Source organism: Camellia sinensis, chromosome 7 (assembly GCF_055761805.1).
Source record: "Camellia sinensis isolate YWXY chromosome 7, ASM5576180v1, whole genome shotgun sequence".
NCBI classification, from domain to species: Eukaryota; Viridiplantae; Streptophyta; class Magnoliopsida; order Ericales; family Theaceae; genus Camellia; species Camellia sinensis.
The window spans coordinates 127,456,929-127,479,123 of NC_138967.1; the positions used below are offsets into that span (position 1 = coordinate 127,456,929).

The 22,195-nt window shown below is 38.2% G+C and overlaps 1 long non-coding RNA gene across 1 annotated transcript; it reads right to left on the reverse strand.

Moving 5' to 3' along the window:
• Positions 1–1,749: 1,749 nt before the first annotated feature.
• On the reverse strand, positions 1,750–21,404 carry LOC114305867 (uncharacterized). Its single transcript, XR_014336030.1, has 2 exons — positions 21,267–21,404; positions 1,750–2,009 (listed from the first exon to the last, which is right to left on the reverse strand). It is a non-coding gene; the product is annotated as an uncharacterized LOC114305867 (long non-coding RNA).
• Between the last annotated feature and the right edge of the window lie 791 nt (positions 21,405–22,195).

Below are 22,195 nucleotides of genomic sequence, written 5' to 3' on the forward strand. Positions count from 1 at the left end.
CACATGCACGCACCTAAGGTAGGGCCCCAAGTGTGATCTTCTAAACAACTAGTTTTCTTAATTTAGCCAAAAGCGCATAGCTTGCTATCGAAGTCGATGTGCTTCCTTTTTATCATTTGGCAATACTTCTTCAGATAAGTAGGACATTATAGGGCACATTCAGCTTTCACCTGGCAGGATGTTCAAAATCTGGACTTTTCCTTCAATACTTAGTGTTTCAATGATGTCAATCTCGATTTTTCGTTTTGCATCTAGGTTGATTGCGGTGGCAAGGCTAACTACGTATCTGTGTGATTATTTTGATCTCTTTTGACGTGTTGTATTTAGAATGAGGAAAATTGTTCGACTATTGCCTTAGCTTTGTCTAGATATTTTTCATGTATAAGGGCATGCACGGGTGCAAACTATAATTTACCTGTGAATTTTTTAAAAACTACAAATTTTCACACATTCAATGAATTATAAATTATAATATTTTAAAAAGTGTGAATATTTTTTAAAAGTATTCATACTAACTTTCATACTTTCTAAAAATTAATAATATCTTAATAATTAAAAGTACAAATGTCACACTTATTACAAAATTCACACTATTATAATGTGATGATGATGAGTCCTATGATAAAATATTTCTCAAAAGTATGAAATTTTAAAAGTCAAAAAAATTTTACTTTCAAATTCTCAAAAAGTGTACTATTTTATTTTACATAATTTTGTATTTAATTGAGAACGATCTCGCTGAGTAGTTATAAAAAAAGAGATTAAATTTATTTCACCTCCTATGGTTTAAATATAATCAAAAAGTCCCTATTTGATTTTGGTCTAAAGTGTCGCCGTTATTTTTATAATCAAACTAACGGAAGGTGTATCACACACACCATTTTATAGTGGGTTTATATTTTTGAAATAATAAAATGAAATTAATACAATAAAAAGATTAATATGTTAATTAAAAAATAATATAATATAAATAATGAACGATTAATCTAAAATATAAAATATAACTAAATATTTTAAGGAAATATAAAATACATAATAATTAGGAATTGTGATTTAAAATATAATTAAAATAAAAAATTAAGAATTACAATAAATAATTAAGAATTTATAATTACTTGTGTTTTGATTGAATTAATATTAAACATTATAAACTATGTGTATTGAGAGAGAGAGAGAGAGAGAGAGAGAGAGAGAGAGAGAGAACGTATAGGGATTGAATTAATATTAAACATTATAAACTGTGTATTGAGAGAGAGAGAGAGAGAGAGAGAGAGAGAGAGAGGATGTTATAGTCATTTTACATCTCTAGCTAATTATGTTAACGGTTGCACTTAAGTTCAAAATCACATGAGACCTTTCTGGCTATTTTAAACTATAGGGGTAAAGTACTTTGGCCTCAAATCACAAGGGAATAAAATAAATTTTTCCATATAAAAAATCTGTATTTTATAAATAAATAAAAAAAAACATATGTGTATTTTAAAAGTTGTAAAATTTTAAAGTTTTAAAAAAAAAAATTTCTTTAATATGAGCATGTTAACCAACTAAGCTAAGTTGGCCATCATGACTTTTCTAAGGATTTATCCCTATGGGGAGGTCATGGGTTTAACTCTCCTTAAGAGAGTTGAATTAAAGTGGCAAACACTTGGTAATTATAAAAAGTAGGGAGACTAACTCCCATAGGTGCTAATCTATAACTAACAATTGACTTTCACAAATCAAGAAAAGAATTAAAAAAATATTAGCATGTTGACCAAAATAAGGATAAAATAATCATCGAATAACATCTAATTCAATAAAAAAGATTTCTAATATACAATTTCATGCACGTAGAATTTATTGGGTCATAACTATTTCAATAATATTTATGACTAAACAAATTCATGAAAAGAGGCTTTTCACTAATTTTCCCTACACTTAAATGGATTCTATTTTGTTATGATTATTGTGGTGAGTCAGAATTTCTACCTTGTTGCTGCCAAGCGAATGATCCACTTCACGCCGTATACCTGCAAACGAAAAATAGGTTTCATCAGGGTGGTGCGCTGAGTGAACCCTCTAAAGATTTTATCAATGTCTTTTTAATAGTATAAGTCCTCTTGCTTTTGTTCTTTTTTTTTCAATTACCCTTACTTCGAGTGCGGATCCTCTTGTAGAAGGAAAAAATATAAGCCCAAACCCAAACCCAATTACGCTAGTCCAAAACAGAAAGTGGTCAGTCCAAACTCATCGCTTGAAGCCCACAAAGGGTAACTGGCAACAACTTGGCATACAATCAAGGTGTATGGAGGGACAAACAAATATAAAAGATAATCTCCTAGAAGACAAATCTGTAAAATAAAATAGAGACGTCGAATTAGGTATCATCCAACGATGACAACCGTACAATAGACAAGGCTAAAGCATAGGCTGGGCCTAGCAGGAAGCGGAGTCGTCCGATCAAATTAATCCTATGAACATGACACTTGACGAACTGGTCATTAACGTCTAGCATCATCCAGGCCGTCCATATGACAGAAATCCAACAATCAAAGACAAGGGCAACATGGCAAGTTGCCCGAACAAAATAGATATAGGCAGACCCCTTCAATCAAAACAAGATCTGTGAAATAAAATTTGAGCCAGAATAGCTATAAATGAGTAAGCAAGCAAATCATAAGGGGACAAGTAAGTGGTAACAAATCCAATTCTACTAATCTAGATTAACTTCTACTCCATAAATATTTCTCGTTTAAATATTTATGTGCTATGGCCAATTAGTATGTTGACTTGATTGTCGGAGAGTCATCCCTGTCTACCCTGGTCGAGAGTGATCACTAACGTTTGGTTTCTCTTACAGAGGGCAAAGGATTGGGCGCATCATCTTGTTTTCCTTGGGAGATAATTTCACCTTCTACAATTGGCGCCGTCAGTGGGAGCGACGAAAAGATAAGTGCCCATCCTTCTCTAAAAGGGATACCAAGTGATCATCAGCATACTTTGATCAAGAACATGCTAGGCTAAAACTTTGGCCATGATTCTAAAATACCACCAGAAGACTCGATAAGCATGATCTCCCCCAAGGGAACATGATCTGGAAAATCAGTTACTGGACCAACTCACTACCCAAATCGAGACCCTGAAAGAACTACAACAAGTCCGAAAGAAGGAGGACCGGAGAAAGGCATATGAGAGGCAAAGCATCCGAACAAAAAAGATGTCCCCCAAATGGACGCAAGCCAAACGGCCAGCAGCCACCCCTAGTTGAACGTCGAAGAGATGTCATACCAATCAGAACGGTTCACCTGATCTCCCAAAAAATGACCTAGGGAGCTAGCTCGATCAACATACTAGAGAAAGCCCAAAACCGATTCGAAATAAACTTTTTTGGAAGAAATGGCCTCTTCCTTCTCTAAAGCCATCAACAGTATTGACCCACCAAAGAGATTCACGCCTCTAAAGTTTAACCTGTATGACAGTAAAGGAGACCTGACCAGCCACATACAGAATTACACGCAAGCCATGACCCTATGGAGCAAATTTGGCCAATTATGTACAGAATGTTCTCTTCCAATCTGGGAGAGATGGCCCTCATATGGTACTACAAGTTAGAAGCCCGATCTATCAATGATTAGAGACAACTGTAGCAGACATTCATCTCACACTTTATCACCAATAGTCAAGCACCAAAAGTAGAAGAGGTGCTCCTTATGATGAAGAAATGGAAAAGTGAAAGCTAGAGAAAAGTGACAATCCCCAACCAAGAAACCCCCCATTGACATTGGAAGTTTAATAAGCTGCATGGAACAACATTGTAAGATCAAGGACAATCTGAAAAGAGCAGAGGAGTAGAGCCCAATACAACCTCAGCCCAAAAGCCGAAGAAAATAATAAAGGAAATCTGGATCCTACCCAAGCCTCAGAAGGAAGCATATAAGGCGATTGTCACCACCTTCACAAACCAATATACCGGATCCTCATGAAGATCTAGAATGAGCCGTCTTTCTTATGGCCTTAGAAGATGGTTGGGGATCCGTCTCTCAAAAATCGAAGGATGAGGTGTTCCTATCACAAAGATTATGGATACCTCATCGAAGATTACGAATCCCTAAAGCAATTCTTAGAAAAACTTGTCCAAAGCAAACACTTGTAGGCATTTGTTGACTACTCAGCAAGATGCAAAGGCAAGCATGGCAACAACAATGGAAGCATTCAACCAATCCCAACCATTAATATGATATACTTAATCCCTCCAAAGAATCAAATAAACTAGATAAGAGAATGGACAAAGAGGTCGGCATACCTAAAGGAGGTCATGTTCCTATCTGAAACCCCCACAAAAAGATCACCACCATCTAAGCTAAAGATCTCATTTTCCAACAACGATCTGATGTGAGCCCAACACCTGCACAGCGATGCCTTGGTAGTAATCCTGCAAATCGAAAGATTTACTGTTAGAAGGGTGCTGGTGGACCAAGGAAGTTCTTTAGAGACCATGTATCATGAATTGTTTAAGAAATTGGGTTTGTCACATGAAGACCTACATCCAACTAAGTCATCGCTGTTCAACTTTAATTCAAGCCCGATTTATCCCTTGGAAAAGATCTTGCCAGTAAGAGCAAATGTCGTAACCCAACAAGTAGAGTTCTAGGTGGAGAGCATCCCCTCACTATACAATGCAATAATTGGAACAACATGGCTCCACAAGATGAAGGCAATTCCGTCCACTTTTCACCAAGTCATACAATTTCTGATCAGAGATGGCATTGTGAAATTAGAGGAAATCAGATATTCGCTAAGCAATGCTTGGTAGGGTCTTTATCTAACAAAAGAATCTAGGAAGTTCGCGCCAAAGAAGTATGCGAAGAATTGGTTGGCACAGAGCTCACCGCAAACAGCACTGAAGAACTGGAAAAGGTGTCGATCGACCCAGAAAATAAAGAAAAATTCTTTCTCGTTGGGAAAAGCCTCAACGCGATAGACAAACACCAACTAACCCACTTTCTACTACAATATAGAGACATGTTCGCGTAGACTCCCTACGATATGGAAGACGTTTATCCGAAGATGGTATGCCACGAGCTCAATGTAGACCCAAACTACAACTCGATAGTCCAAAAAGCAAAAGGTCGACACCCTACCACACCAAGGCAATCAAGGAAGAAATGACAAGACTATTAGAAATAGAAGCCATCAGGGAAGTTCAATACCCGAAATGGCTATCTAATATTGTTTTTGTGCAAAAGAAGAATGGAAAATGAAGAGTATGTGTTGACTTTACCAGTCTAAATCAAGCCTGCCAGAAGGAAAAATTTCCTCTACCGAAGATCGACCAACTGGTGGATTCCACATCGAGGCATCACAGAATAAGGTTTCTTGATGCATATCGAGGGTATCATCTAGATACCAATGAATCTAGACAATCAGGAAAACACAGCATTCATCACTCTTGTAGGATTATTCTACTACAAGGTGATGTGGTTTGGATTAAAGAACATGGGGGAAACCTGGATAGCAAAGATGTTCCATGACCTAGTGTAGACACCCCATTTTTGACCGCCCTTAAGACTTGGGCGCCGCTGATTGCTTACTTAGTGATGCAGGTTGTGCAGTGCAAAGGTTCGATTCCTTCGACAAGAGGAGAGTCAAATCCTAACCTCATATCCCATTTTGGACCAAAGCTATTTTGAATGGTTTTTAGACCTTAAAACCCTCTCTTTCAAAATATTTTTGAAATAAAGTTTGTACGATGTTCGAGACTCGCATTTCGTTAAATGTTGCATTTTTCGGTAAACCGAGCGAGGACAAAGTGGAAATGAATGAAAGAGAGATGAAATCTTTGAAAAATCTTTCAAAACACCTTGTTTAGGGATTTGGAGTTGAAGAAAATGAGAGAGGAGAGAAGAAAACTAGTTGAGGAGAAGTTCGGCATAAATCCGTGTAGGATCGAAACTGAGCGGCTTCACCAAAACAGGCATAACTTTTTACACAGTTGGAATTTTTATGCAAGGCTGCCACTATTGGAAAGCTTACTTCTGGGGCTTCAATTTGGACACTTGCCAGCCACTTTTTCCTCTTTCCAGCCAGTTGAAGTGGCCGATCAGCCAGAAAAAGTGGTTGACCGACCACTAAGGTCCCAAACTTAGATTTTTTGAAGATATTTTCCCTCCAGCTGTCTTCCACAACCTCCAGTTGTCCTATAATCAGATATTTCGACTAAACTCTTGTATATTGCTATATATAAGCCATATCACTCATTTTGCAAGAAGAGAACATTTTGAGCAATTGTAGGAGCTTCTCACACTAAAATCTCTCTCTCTCTACAAATTTCAAAGCTAAATTTCAGCTTTTCTCTCTAGTTTGCTCTCCCTCTTGCCCTTGTGTGCATGCAAGAGATATACTTGGAGATATACCTCTCATTTGCCTGCATTTCCTTAACCAAACTTGACCACCATTGGGCTGAGATTCTTTGGGACTTTTTTTGAGCTCCAAAAGGTGATTTTAGCTCAGAATTGGGGTTGTTCTGCTGCTATGCTTCAAGAGGTAAAAGTCTAACCTTTCAAGATCTTTATGCACTATTGTTTTGCCTTAGTTTTCAACTACTTTGGGGCTGTTTTGGGGGAAGTGTTGAACTACAAAAACCTTTGTTTTTCCTCTGTTTTTCAGTCCTAAAAGTGTTGGTTTGTGCCTTGTTTGGCTAGGGGGTTGTTCTCCCTTTTTGTCCCTTCGCTTGTGAGACCTTTTGTGCAACTTCTCACCACCTTCAAATCCAACTTTTTGGGCCTTTTTACTACTAAAACTCAGAGGTTTTTCAGTAACAAAAACCATGTTTTGAGGTCCCAAATAGGTAGGGGTGGTCCCCTCTCTGCTTCTCTTGTTTGCATGTGTTGATAGCCAACCAAATGAGCATGTGTTTTTACTTCTTTGTGGCTTTGTTTAGGCTCATTTTTGTGACTTTTCAGACTTGCCATAACTCTGTTTTTGGCTGTCTTGGTCACCTCTTGCATGCTTATTGCACTTGTAGTGTAATCCTCCTTGTTAGCCTTACAAAGTAGCATGCTCTTGTGGTTTGAATTAGCTTAGTTCAAGCATGTTTTTGGTGTTATTTTGGCATGTTATAACTCTGATTTTGATTGGTGGACTCATCTCTTGCATGCTTTATACACTTGTAGTGTAACCCTTACTAGCTAGCCTTGCATGCTTGTCTCTTTAGCCTATTATTCTAGCTCATTTTGGCTATACTCCAGCATGCTTTTATTCATATTTTGGCATGCTTTAGCTCTGTTTTGAGCCTTCTTGGTCGTATGATGCTTGTTGTGCATGCTTGTAGTGCAATAGCCTTGACTAGTTTTGAGTTTTGAGGTATCTTGCATGCTTGGCTTGAGGTATTTGCATGCTTCAGCCTCATTTCTCACATGATTTCAGAGCATATTTCATTGCCACACTCTCACATTTTCCCCTCCTTCAATGTGTTTGAGAGTTGTGTCTCCATGCCTTGTTTGTGAGCCAATGCGTATGCATGCTTGTATAAGCTTTTGGGCTCCCTTTTTAGCATGTTCTGGCCTTTGTTTTGGCATGGTTAAGCTCTGTCCAGAGCTGGTTTAGTTGTTTAAGCTTAGTATTGCATGCTCCTTGTGTATCGCTCTCTACTAGCCTTGTGCTTTAGGGCCTCTTGCATGCTATACTTGTGTTATTTGAGTGATATGGCATCATTTAACGTATAATTTCAGAGCATATAGCCTTGTTATACTCTCATGTTTATCACTCTTTCAATGCGTTTAAGGGTTGAGCTTTGTGCCTTGTTTGCGAGCCATGAGTTGAGCATGCTTTTCTTGCTTCTTGTGTTTAAGTTTCAGCACATTTTGGCTTTTGTTTTGGCATGGTTTAGGTCTGTCCATAGCTGGTTTAGCCATTTAAACTTGGTAGTGCATGCCTCATGCGTAGTATGTTTCATTAGCTTTGTTTGCCTTAGCTTTTAAACATGTCTTGCATGCATTGTTAACATGATAGAACCTTGTGCATGCCACATTAACATTGATAGGTTGATCATCTTGTTTGTGTTGCATTGTGTTTGGATTGGGTGTTAATCCAAACACGAGAAACGAGGGACGTTTCAAACTTGAAGTGATGAAACGCGTCTCATTTCTCGATCGTCGACCCTCTTGATCAAGCATGATAGAGGTGGAGGCTCTTATGTGTTATTTGTGCATTCATTGACATTGACTTGTGCAAACTCAGCTTCTTAGCCATCGTGCATTGCGATGCTCGGTTGGTGGCCCGAGAGTCGAATATCGCACTCTCTTGAACCTGAGAAATGATAGGGAGGGTGGTTACGCACACATATCTTGCAAATACACTGCTATACCCCTTGTTGTTCTCTGTTGCAGCAAAATTGGAGTTTGGCAAAATTTCTGGTCGGTAGACCAGTAAAGGTGGTCGACTGACCCCTTTTTCTGGTCTACAACCAGTTTTTCTGGTCTACAGGTGGTCTACACCTCCCTTTTCTAGTCGGCAGCCCACCAGGAGGTCCCCATGTTAGAGTAGAAACTATCTGGAGGTTTGTGCACTTCTCAGGGATCAAATAAAATGCAAACAGAGGCAATTATGGGCATAGCAATGGATTTCCGAGCGAGGCGATCGAGCATGCATGCACTTCTCGCCCTGAAGCTCCTTTTACCTGCTTTGCTTAGCTAGCTAATTCCTTGGTTTTGTACTTAATTAGTTGACGTGCTTAGCTAATCAATTTGTGTTATAATAACTAATTAGTTAACTAGGAATAGTTAATTAGTTTTGGTTTGTAATAATTAGTCTAATTAGATTATTAGATTAGTTAAGTAGCTTAGCTTAGCGTAGCTAGCTCGTATTATTTATTCAGACCCTCCTTCGAGAGGGCACACTGTTGTAATAAGTGTGCGTGCGTGTGTGCATGTCTTCTGACCCCCATTTCTTTCTCCCTTTTATTTACCCGCTTTCAATGGTTAGATTAGGGCATATTTCAATTAGCATACTTATGCTTGCATGCGTGCACCATTCATTTGTCTTGCATGCACCGGGCTTGGCGCATCATTCAAACTGCATTGTACTTCAATACCTACTTGAATACGTGTTTCAAAGCATGTTATCAAGTGTTGCATTTATATGCCACTCTAGATAGCCGAGCCTATTTTAGTCGCATTTTTGCATGTGTTGCATTAAGCACCTTAACATAGCTAGGATCATGCATTGATTTCTAACCTAGCTTCTGTTTTGGCTCGGAGTACACTGTGAGTGTTTATGCTTTAGCATCCTTGCATGTGTGTAAGCGACTACCATGATAGCATGCTTGCCATGAGGCTATTTGCTTAAGTGTTTAACTGCATAAATGTCTGTGGATGAAGGCTTCATTGCTTGAATTGGAACAATTCATCAAAATATACGTTTTAAGCCCACTTTGCAGAGTGGCAAAATCATGTTGTTTTCTAAGCTCACTTGAGGGTGGCAAATCCGCGTTTTAGCCTACTTGCAAGTAGCATCTTCAAATCATTTTCAAAAAAACAAACATGAGATGTTTTGTTCCAAATCGAGCGATTTAGTCTATACTTGTGTGTTGTGCGCATCACATAGTAAGTTAGCTAATAATCTGAATAAGAACACATGTGTTTTCAAAAACAACATATCATGTTAGTAGAGGCCGATCTTTGATCGGGCGAGCGGGGGTGCTCATTTCAGGACCTTCCCCTCTCGTACCCAAGTTCCCAAGCCGAGGCAACTTTGGTGATGACGGACACGTGGCTTTTGGCACGAGTCAGGGTTTCCTAAATTTTCCCAAAATAAAATATTTAGGTGGCGACTCTGAAATCTGGCAAAGCAGTCCATGTTTGACGCTTTTTGATTAAAATCGATTTTTCAAAACGATTTGCCGAATTTGGACTCTTTGGTGATTTATCAGTCTTACATTGCACTTTGTGAGATTAGATTCAGAACCGTGATAGGAGTCCGAACTGTAGTAGCCAAGAACATGATTCACGCCCTCGCACGCGAAGAGAGTTCGGGGCTATCTACACCTGGTAAGACAGAATCTAGAGGTGTACATTAATGATATGGTGATCAAATCTCGAGAAAGCAGTCATAATTTGGAAAATCTTTGAGAAGTGTTCGAGATCCTTTGAAGATTCAGAATGAAGTTGAATGTAACGATATGTGCCCTTCAAGGTAGGGTTAGGGATATTCCTTGGCTTTATCATCACTCAACAAGGAATAGAAGCAAGTCCGGACCAGATAAAAGCTCTGCTCAACATTGCTTCTCCCACGACGATTAAAGGAATAGAGGCACTTAAGAGGATGGTAGCCACACTTTACAGATTCATTTGCAATCATTCGATCATTGCAAACCCTTTTTTAGTTGGTTAAAAAGAAGGCATAGTTTGTATGGACATCGAATTGTAATCAGGCATTGTAAGAACTAAAGTAATACCTGGCAAAAACCCCTTTGCTCACTAGTCCCAAACCAAGGGAAACGTTATACGTCTATTTGGCAGTCTTCGATCAAGTCGTAAGCTCACTACTAATTAGGACATTAAGGAAGGTAGTCACCTGTGTTCTATGTAAGCAAAACCTTGCTCAACACGAAAACAAGATACTTACCCCTAGAAAAGCTTGTTTTAGCACTCATAATCACTTCCAGGAAGTCAATGCATTATTTCTTGGCTCATCCCATCATCGTGAATTCCGAACATCTACTCAAAAGGATTCTTCACAAGTTAGACTTATCAGGAAGAATCTCCAAATGGGAGGTTAAGTTCGGACAGTACGACATATAGTTCAGACCAAGAACTGCCATCAAGGGACAAATCCTGGCAGACTTCATAGCAGAGTTCACACTCGAACAAGAAGTGTAAGGGATGAAAATGTAGAACCATGGCCAATCGGATACATCGTAGATCTTGTGGTGCAACGGGACCTCAAATAGCAAAGGATAAGGAGTAGGGTTTGTCTTACGCACTCCCAATAGAGGAATACTCGAATGTTCAGCTCGACTGAACTTCTCAACAACCAATAATGAATGCAAGTATGAGGCCCTGATCAATGGACTTGCAATTGCAAGAACACTCGAGGCGAAGTCTGTCCAAGTTTTTTGTGCCTCTCAACTTGTCACGAAACAAGTGAAAAGCAAATATTTTGCTTGGGATGAAAATTCAAAAAAGTAATAATCAAATTGATTCAATAATCATAACTTATATTGTGTTTGTCAATAAAAGGGGAGGGGGAGGGGGGGGGACAACCATTGTGTCTTTAAAATAGACCATTTTTCTTTTCTTTTTTTTACAAAAGCAAAAAAAAATAATTATCAAATTGATCTACTTTTTTGTGTGCGAGATGTACACGAGCTACCTAACAAAATGAATAGTTCGACATTGAAATGGATCCCATGGTGGGATCCACAGTCTCAAACATTGATTTCCAATCCAAATTATGGACCGGAAAGAAAGTGCCTCCCAATTTAATAACTGAGGGACTTAAATTTTGAAAATCCTTTCATATGGACTTGATTTAATATGAATTTATTCTAACAATCTTGTTTGGTTCAATTTTGTGAAAATTTAGTTTTTTATTTTCATATTTTTTTTTAATGAATTTTTTTTTAACATTTTAAGTAATTTTTTTACTTTTTAGATGCTTCTAACCTAAATGCACCTAACAAGTAAAATATTTGTAAGAAAATATTTTAAAAAATCAATAAATATACATAAGAATATAAAAATATACTAAATTTTGTGGTCTTTTTTGTATTTTTGGTATTGAATGAATTTTGTAAAGATTTTTTTCACAATAATTATATTTATATTAAGTGTATCTAAAAAATAAAAAATTTCTTAAAATACTAAAAATAAAAAAAAATACGAAAAGTAAAAAACTTAATTTTCAAAAAATTAAATTTAAAAAATTGAAATCAAAGAAGATAAAATTTTTCAGAAAAAAAGAGAGTGCAGTTTAACCTTAAAACTTATTCAATTTGAATTACATTCCTAATATTAATAACATTTAATGTTAGACTATTGTTACAATGTGCCTATTTGGTGCAACTTAAAAGCTGCTTATTTTAGCTTTCAGCTTAATTTAAGCTATTTTGATATGTTTGGTTTAGCTTAACAATGCAGCTTATAGATTTTTATAAGTCAGAAATCAGCTTATTCTTTGAGTGAGGCAGGAGATGCTTAATTTATAAGTCAGAAATCAGCTTATATTCATAGTTATAAGGTATAAACTGTTAAGGCATAAGGTATAAGTACTTTCTCACAGCTCTACCAAACAGGACCAATATAAGATATAAATAAATGTTCAAAATATGCTTATGAACATATCCCTTGGCATGTCTCTAGTCAGCTAAAGGCTTATAGGATTAGACCGTCGAATTTTTGGTTTGTGGGTCCACCTTAAACTTTGTTTCATTGATTCAAATTAGGATAAATTATGGTAAATCCCTCTTAATTATGACCCATTTTTAAGGAGTTTTTTTTGAAATATTCTAAAACAAAAAATAAATTAAAGAATTGACACACTTTTTAAATTATTTGAAAAACTAACATGTTTTTAAAATCACACTTTGAAAATGCGATTTTAAAATTGAAATTATATTTTCAACTTACAATTTTAAAGTAAAATTGCATGTTAAAGATGCAATTTCAATTTTAAAATCGCATTTTCAAAATGCAATTTCAAAAAGTAAGTTAATTTCTTAAATAGTTTGAAAAGTGAGTTAATTATAGTTTAAAAAGTGAGTTAATTCTCTAATTAGATTTTTTTTTTTGGAATATTTAAAAAAAAAAACCTCCATTTTTAAGTTATCCCTTCATGTTTAAAATTCAACCCTCTTATAGTTTTGTTTTGCAACTCTAAACCTCTTCTGTCATCAAACCGGTAGTCATTTGGCATAAATGTATCACATGTAATTAAAGGTTATGACTAAAATAGCCTTATTATACATACACACATTGTATATATATACACAACCAGCAACTCTCCATGGCCAGAAATGCCAAGCCATAGCCAGAAACTCTCCTAGCTAATACCAACTAGAGAACCCTTATTAGCCAAGCCACTATGATTTGATAAAAAAGTTTCACAGCAAAAGAATTGAGGGTTTTGATGGTGATACGTTGATTAGGTGTGGGGAGGGGGTTTCCGCTCGGTGGGAATCGAAATGGGAGGTGGTGAGTGGTGGCGGGTAAGATGAAGAGAGGTGAGTCATTGTCTTCAACCCCTATTGTCGCCATTGCCATCGCCATAAGCCGTTGTAGCAACCGCCAACCCCTCACCTCCCTCTCTCTCTCTCTCTCTCTCTCTCTCTCTCTCTCTCTCTCTCTTCAATGAGTTCAAAACCCTAAGTCTTTCGTCCTCTCTACCTGCAACACAACACCCCTATCTCTATTGCCACCCCCAAACTTCACTCCCTTTGTTGATCATTAGGTCCAGCAAAAATATGGAATTGTTGTGGTGATTCACAGTGGCTGACTTTACTCCCTTTGTCAAATGAATTTGCTGTGTTTGTTAATTGGAATTGTGGAGACGCTGGAATTAAGGGTTTGGGATTGAATTGATCTGATTAGGGTTTGGAAGAAATCAGGTAATTGTTGAAGAAGATAATGGTCGTCTGGTAGCAATATAATTGAAGGGTAAAAAGGTAAATTAATAATTTCTATTAACAGTGTTAATGACTTTTGCCATTCATATACTTCAGGGGACAACTCAAAACTAGGTCATAGTTGAGAGGAGTTTAATGTAATTTACCTTTCAAATTTTATTTTTTTAAATACGTGTGTTTAAATTTTTTTTGAAAAAATTATATTGATTTGATAAATATAATTACATAATTTTAATGCATTCATCTTTAAAAAAATTAATGATGTATTTTTAAATTATGTTTGTTATTTATTTTTAAAAAATAATATACATGAATTGAAATCCTAAACATGGAGTTTATGGTAGCCTTCCAAAACTTGATAATCTTGTTTTTTTTTTTTTTTTTGGAGATACATCCGAAAAAAGATAGTAATCTAGTCTTCAAATACTTGTATATCTTAAGATTAAGTTAAGGAGGTCCAGGACCACAAAATTTACAGTCCAAAAAATTAATACTCTTTCTGTTCCAAAATAATAGTCCCTTTTGGGGAATCTAACTTTTTTTAGTAGTACAATTATTGCACTTTAAAAAAGTTGATTTTTCAAAATTACCCTTTCGATAGTACATTTTTTGAGAATATCATTGTCATAATTGTACTTTTTATATTGTTTATTAATTTAAAAGAAGGGTAAAATAGGAAATTTATATTATTTTTGTACTTGATTTTTGAAGAGGGACTAATATTTTGAGACAATAAAAAATGGAATAAGAAACTAATATTTTGGAACGGAGGGAGTAAGAAATTTGTCCATATTTTAAACCTGTGATGGAGATTCAAGAGCTATTTTTTAGGTCCATGCATAAAAATAAAAAATAAAAAATTAAATTAAATAATGTTGAATAAAATTGAGGTGTTTATTTATAAATTCTTTTTTACCTACTTATATTTTACTTAATTTAAATTATTTTTGTATATTCTACTAAGTCTTAGAAGTGACATAGTTACTAAAATACCTCTAACAATAAGAGGGTAATGCGCATTAATGTTAACATTGATAGTGTGAACAGACCATAATGTGAATATTCACCCTGTCAATGTAAACATTCACGTTGTCAAATATAAATGTTTATATCACTAATTGTTCAAAAAAATATCTTAAATATGAGAATTAAAATTTAATGAAACAAATATCTAAATAATAAGACTTATTAAAATATAAGAATATGTTATTTATTAATTTGGATTCAAATACTTGAAAAAAAAAATTTCTAATAAATTTTCAAATAAAATTTTGAGTATATATTTATTATTCGGTCCAGGACACAACTCCATCTATATTTATACATTAACATACAAACATAGCTTCCTTGATTGAATGCAAATTTCAAACAAAGAAATAACACTGTATTTGGATATGGATCTCAATAAAAATTTGACAATAAAAGAGAAATAAAAAAAATTAACTTATATTTTATTAGGTGTCGTTTGGTAACACTTACGTTTTCAGTTTTCTGTTTATATTTACAAAAATTTAAAAAACTCAAATAAAAACTTGTCTGGTAAATTTTTGATTTATAAATCAGTGGTCTCAGTTTATAAATTTGGCCAAAAAATGTAAACTCAAAAAATGTGTTTCCGTTCTGAGCTTTGAGTTTTTTTTTTTTTTACCACCCAGCACCATTTTCCACCACCGTTTTCCGCTACCACCACCAACCACCCACCCCCCACCACCACCTGGCACCACCACTCACCACCCACTTGGCACCACCACCCACCACCCGCCTGCCACCCACCACCCACCTACCACCCACTCGCCACCACCACCCACCCCTCGCCACCACCACCCACCACCTGCCACTACCATTCACTGGTAGCCACCACCATCCGCCACCTACCCACCACCACCACTCATTACCCACCAACCACCACCATCCACCACCAGCCATCTACCATCTACCCGCCACCACCACCCACCACCCACCACCACCACCACCACCCACCACCCACCCGCCACCACCACTCATCACCCACCTACCACCACTATCTACCACTCGCCACCACCAGCCACCTGCCACCTACCCGTCACCACTACCCACCACCACCACCACTACCACCACCACCCACTACCCACCCGCCACCACCACCACCACCACCACCTGCCACCGTCACCCACCCACCCACTACCACCACCCACCACCATCCGCCACCTACCTGCCACCACCACCCACCACCCGCCGCCGCCACCACCACCACCACCACCCTCTCGCTACCACCCACCACCTGCCACCGTCACCCATCCATCCACCACCACCACCCGCCACCACCCACCACCACCGGCCATCCGCCACCCACCTACCACCACCACCCGCCACCACCACCAACACCACTACCCACTCGCTACCACCCACCACCGGCCACCGTCACCCACCCACCCACCCACCACCACCACTACCCGCCATCCACCACCACCCACCACCCGCCACCACTACCCCCTCGCTACCACCCACCACCCGCCACCGTCACCCACCCACCTACCACCACCACCCACCCGCCACCATCACCCACCGTCACCCATCACCACCACCCACCCGCCACCACCCACCACCACTCACCGTCACCACTTTCCACCACCGTCTTCCGCCGTCACTTGCCACCACTTGTCATTTGTCACTCTTTTTTATATTTTTAAATTTTTTTAAACATTTTGTCAATTACCAAACGCGTTTGTTGTTTATGTTTTTCTAAAAATAAACAAAAACCAGTTTATAAAATTTTTGTAAATATAAACTGAAAACGTAAACGTTACCAAACTGTGTGGGTAATTTTCTGACCACACTGTCCGCTTAGTAACCAGCTAGAGAGCACCGACAAAATAGATGGCACCTGACTGACCTGCAACAGGAATATAAGAATCCCGCGGTGGTTTCGACCACCCAGAGGCACTCCGACGATCAAGTCAGTATATCTCTCAAAGATAAATCAAGTATTAAACTCACAAGCTTGAGTATCAAAAGCATACCTTAGACCCATGGGGGTGCCTCTCTTTTATAGCCAACATAAACCTAGTCCCAATAGAAGCCTGACTTCTATGGACTCAGGATTACTGCTAATCTTGGACTCCCAGTAAGATTAGGATAAACTCTCTAAGAGTCTTATCTTAATACAAGCTGAAGTCTTCTCCCAATCTAGGACTCTTGTCCCTCATCCAGGTTGAGTTCCCTTTTCATTCTAGGACTCTTGTCCCTTATCCACTTATCTCGGATTCCGATATCTTTGGAGATAACCTCAGCCTTGTCGAGATCACCTCGACGTCACGACCAGGACACGTGGCACCTCGGCTGACACGTCGACGTCACCTTGCCACGTGTTGATACTCAGAAAATATATCCCCACAACTGCCCCCTAGGTTCTATTACCTCGGCATTCTGAGGTGATGGAATCTACACTGTTCATTCATCTGTGCCCCTCTGTCCAAGATCAAACTTGCCGACCTCAAAGTTCCCTGGACTTTGTTGTCCACTGGTGTCAAGAATCAAGTTTCATGCTTTCCACGCTGCTTGAAATCGCACCTCCTAGCCGAGGTTCTGGTTCCATTAATTCGTAAACTCCAAGAGCTTTGCACCTGCTCCACTCACACTCTCTGGTGAGTTCCCGATTTCCAGTCATCTATTTGACTCCGGCGATTTTTATATCGGCGTTCATTTCACTTTGTAGGTTCATAAACTCTTTACTTGCTATTAAGCTTAATTTTTCATAACTCTTTTGATTTACTTTAAATCTGTTTATTTTCCATCTGTGGCCTTCTATTTTCATCTGTCTTCAAGTCTTGAATTGTTTGAATGCCTGGCACTTGTTCTTGTCATATTCGCTTTCTGCTACTAGTATCATGTCTGGTTCATTACTTTCTTGTTTATACTTACTTAGTGCCTGTGCGCTTGGCTTCATTCTTCAACTTTGTCATCTTTTTTACTCTGATTTTTCTTTTCTTGTTTTTCTTGTTGTATTTCCAGATTCTTGCCTTCGTTTCTGTTTTCTGCATAGTCTCACGTCCCTTCTTGAAATTGTTGCCGAGATCATGGTAGAGAAGCTCTTCCAGCTGACTGCTAATGCTGAACCATCGTCAACCGTTTGTAGTAGATTAGTCCGACGTTCTTATCCTAGTCCCTAGTTCTTAGGGTCTTCATCTTTGTACTTTTGTTTTCTTTGCATATGCAACCTTTTTTGCTTCTGAAAAATGTCTGTTTGTTGGCCGATGTTAACATCCCTTGCTCCTTGATTATCATTCCTTTTTCCACTGTATTTGATAGCCATGTTGGGTAACTGACTTCTCGGATGGCCCTGAGCTCCAGAAGTCTGTCTACTTCTTCCTCTACTGCTTCGACATGTATCACCGTTGGCCCTCTTGCTCATTGGATTACAGGTTTGGCCGACTTGTCGACGTTCATTTTGCGGCACGTGACCTCGGGGTCAATGCCATGCATTTCATAAGGTGTCCAAGTAAATACCTCAATGTTTGCTCTCAAAAAAGCTTCCAATTCCCTTTCTTCTTCTTCGGCTAAGCCTAAGCCGAGAAGAAAGAAGAGTTCTTTATCCCCCTCCTGGATGAGGATTTTCAGTGCCTCTTCACACCTCTCGACTGGCTCCTTGCCGACATTATCTAGTACCTCTATGTCCTCGTTTTCAATCTCTGCCTTCTCTAGTTCTCGAATGCTGCAGGTGGATTTCAGTGCTGCCATGGAGCAATTCTCCGCCTGCAGTTGATCCCCTATGACTTCTTCAATCCCATGTTCTGTTGGGAACCGCAGTAGTTGATGCAACGTTGATGGAACTGCCCCCATTGTATGCAGCCATGGCCTTCCCAAGATGATATTGTATGGTGAGGGCGTGTCAATCACCATGAATTCTGTCTTGATCTTCTTCTAACTGCTCTTGCATGATTCTATACTTAGAATATTTTGCATGCCTTTCATACTTTGCCTCCTTTGTGCAATCTTCTCGGGGTTACATACCTCGGGTATAATAGCTACAAAACTTTTGCTTCGGCAAGATACTGACCTGTAAACTTTTCATAAATTCGAACAAGTGTGAAACATATACTACTCAATGTTAACTTTGCAAACTTTTTCTCAAGTTTCAACAAGTGTTTAAACGGTGATCTCGGTCTAGCCTACTTGTAAATTGCTACAAATTTCAACAAGGATTAACATATACTGTAACAGGGATCAACAAGGATTAACATAACAAGTGTTAAACAATAATCTATTTGTAAATTGCTACGAATTTCAACAAGTGTTTAAACAACATACTTAGCTTTTTCCTCAACCTGTAAATTGCTGCAAATTTCAACAGATGATCATATGTCGGCTTAACGTTATCTTGTAAATTGCTACAAATTTCAACAAGTGTTAAGCATCTTCTTTGGTTTAACCAACCTGTAGATTGCTACAAGTGTTTAGCAATAACCTCGGTTTTGCTTCAACTCTTAAATTGCTACGAATTTAAACAAGCGAAGAGAAACAGTAATCTTGGCTTAACTTCAACTTGTAAATTGCTACAAATTTCAACAAGTGAAGATAAGGAATAATCTCAGCTTAACTTCAACTTGTAAATTGCTACAAATTTCAACAAGTGAAGATAAGGAACCATCTCGGCTTAACTTCAACTTGTAAATTGCTACAAATTTCAACAAGTGAAGATAAGGAACCATCTCAGCTTAACTTCAACTTGTAAATTGCTACAAATTTCAACAAGTGAAGATAAGGAACCATCTCGGCTTAACTTCAACTTGTAAATTGCTACAAATTTCAACAAGTGAAGATAAGGAACCATCTTGGCTTAACTTCAACTTGTAAATTGCTACAAATTTCAACAAGTGAAGATAAGGAACCATCTCAGCTTAACTTCAACTTGTAAATTGCTACAAATTTCAACAAGTGAAGATAAAGAACCATCTGGGCTTAACTTCAGTTAAGCATCATCTCGGTTTAAGTTCGGTTAAACATCATCTTCGGCTTAACTTCGGTTAAGCATTATCTCAGCTTAACTTCGGTTAAGCATCATCTCAGCTTAACTTCGGTTAAACATCATCTTCGTTTAACCAACTTGTAAATTGTCCACAAATTTCAACAATTGCTAAACGCATTCTTCTTCTCTACATCCCCAGTGTGAACTTAAAATCCACTTGGGTTCTCATCATACATGTAGCTTCGACCTTGTCGCCGAGGTTAAATTCAAGCTGAGGTTGTCGGCCTTGGTTTCTCTATTGATCTTACTTGGCTCCAACCTGAGTTTGCTTTTCGGCCTCGCATCGGCGAGCCGTTTCTCTTTTCTTGTTCCGACGCCTTTGTTCCTGGCATGTCTTCCTCGGCCCTAGCATACTTCTCAATTCTGGCCAACTTTAGTCTGATCTTGTGTGTTTCCTTTTTATCTTCTGGGATCTGAGATCTGCTCATTGTGCTCTTCTCTTCTCGGACTCAGGTGCCGAGATCTTATCTTCTGGAATCTTGGATTTGCTCACTTAGGTTGAGCTCTCGTCTTCTCGGGCCTACTTGTCTAGGCTGAGATCATGTCTTCTCGGATCCGGGATCTAGGATCTGGAATCCGGGATCTGCTCACTCAGGATGAGTTCTTCTATACTTGAATGTTATCTTCTTGGGAGCGCTCATGCCCCCTGTCTTTGCATCCCTTCTGGAAGGGTCTTCGTTTCTCCGCAGGTATCTATCCTTCCATACCTGGAGGTCATTTTCGTTGTAGTATCTGCTTCGATCTGTTGTCTTTGGTGCGTCACCTTCCTGGCCGGCGTCTTTCACTCCGTGACTCCGGTCACGAGTTTCTGTGTTGCTATTGTCCCCTTCAACGTCGAGGTTGATAGATCTCCCATTCCCAGCAGGAGCGTTGTCTCCAGTCTGATCCTTCTGTCCATTATTGGCCATCTATTCTTCTTTCTTTCCCACAAACAGCGCCAAATTGTGTGGGTAATTTTCTGACTACACTGCCCGCTTAGTAACCAGTTGGAGAGCACCGGCAGAATAGATGGCACCTGACTGACCTGCAACAGGAATATAAGAATCCCGCGGTGGTTTCGACCACCTAGGGGCACTCCGACGATCAAGTCAGTATATCTCTCAAAGATAAATCAAGTATTAAACTCACAAGCTTGAGTATCAAAAGCATACCTTAGACCCATGGGGCTGCCTCTCTTTTATAGCCAACATAAACCTAGTCCCAATAGAAGCCTGACTTCTATGGACTCAGGATTACTGCTAATCTTGGACTCCCAGTAAGATTAGGATAAACTCTCTAAGAGTCTTATCTTAATACAAACTGAAGTCTTCTCCCAATCTAAGACTCTTGTCCCTCATCCAAGTTGAGTTCCCTTTTCATTCTAGGACTCTTGTCCCTTATCCACTTATCTCGGATTCCGATATCTTTGGAGATAACCTCGGCCTTGCCGAGATCACCTCGGCGTTACGACCAGGACACGTGACACCTCGGCTAACCCGTCGGCGTCACCTTGCTACGTGTTGGTACTCAGAAAATATATCCCTACACAAACAGACCCTTAACAATTGTCTCACAATTTTCTTTTTTTTTTTCCTTTTTTTTTTTTTTTTAAAATTCATACCTAAATCTATGATTCAAAGAGCTTGATTTGAAAAAGAAAAGGGAACTTAGGTAGATTTTTACCTCTCAAACAATGTCGAGAATAACCCGATCTAGATATGAACAATAAAATTTCAACACCATCAATTTTAGTCGATCCGGAGTCATGGTGAGATAGAGATATTCAACTGTGGATGAAGGGCGTACAGAAGAGAAAATTCTGCAGAAACATGAAAAAATCATGAAGGAGACAACACTTTTCTTTAATCCTGTATTGATGCTAGGAAGATATACGAAAATATTCACAGAAAATAGCACATAATTTAGATAAATAAGTCCGTAAAATAAAATAAAAAAATACCTCTAAGATCTCAAGATTTTAGCACCATGTGAGATTTTAAATATCTTTCCTTGTCACCAACAAGATTCACAAGAATTTCCAAATCAATTTTCTTCAGCTTTCAATAGCTTAATGTCTTACCAAACCTCAACAATAAAAAAATGAAAACTATCAGCTTTTGCATAGTGTATTTATCAAATTGAAACAGAACATGATCACCCCATAAAGAAAGAGAAATGAAACAATAACTATCAATCAAAGTTCTGATGTAAAAAATTTATAGTGGTTTGTTTAAATGAAGGATGAGGTGAAACAACAATAATTTAAGCGAAGAATAGCTCACCGTAGCTTTTTGCTCACCTATCTGCAGATCTTGCAAATTGCAATAATGAATAGAAGAGGACATATATATACGGATGGTTAGTGAAGTGAAGCGACTAGGTGGTGTTTGGCAACCTAGGTTCCAAATTTTTTCTCATTTTTTTCACTAAAAGACAAACTTTTTACAAAATCAAAAAAAACACATCCAAACAAAATATCACATCCAATCCCATAATCATTTCACTTTTTCTCTCACAAACATCACATCCAACCACATAAAAACCCAACTATCTTCCCAAACACTAAAAAAATTTTATCCAATAAAAACCTACAACTAAAAAAACCTACATAA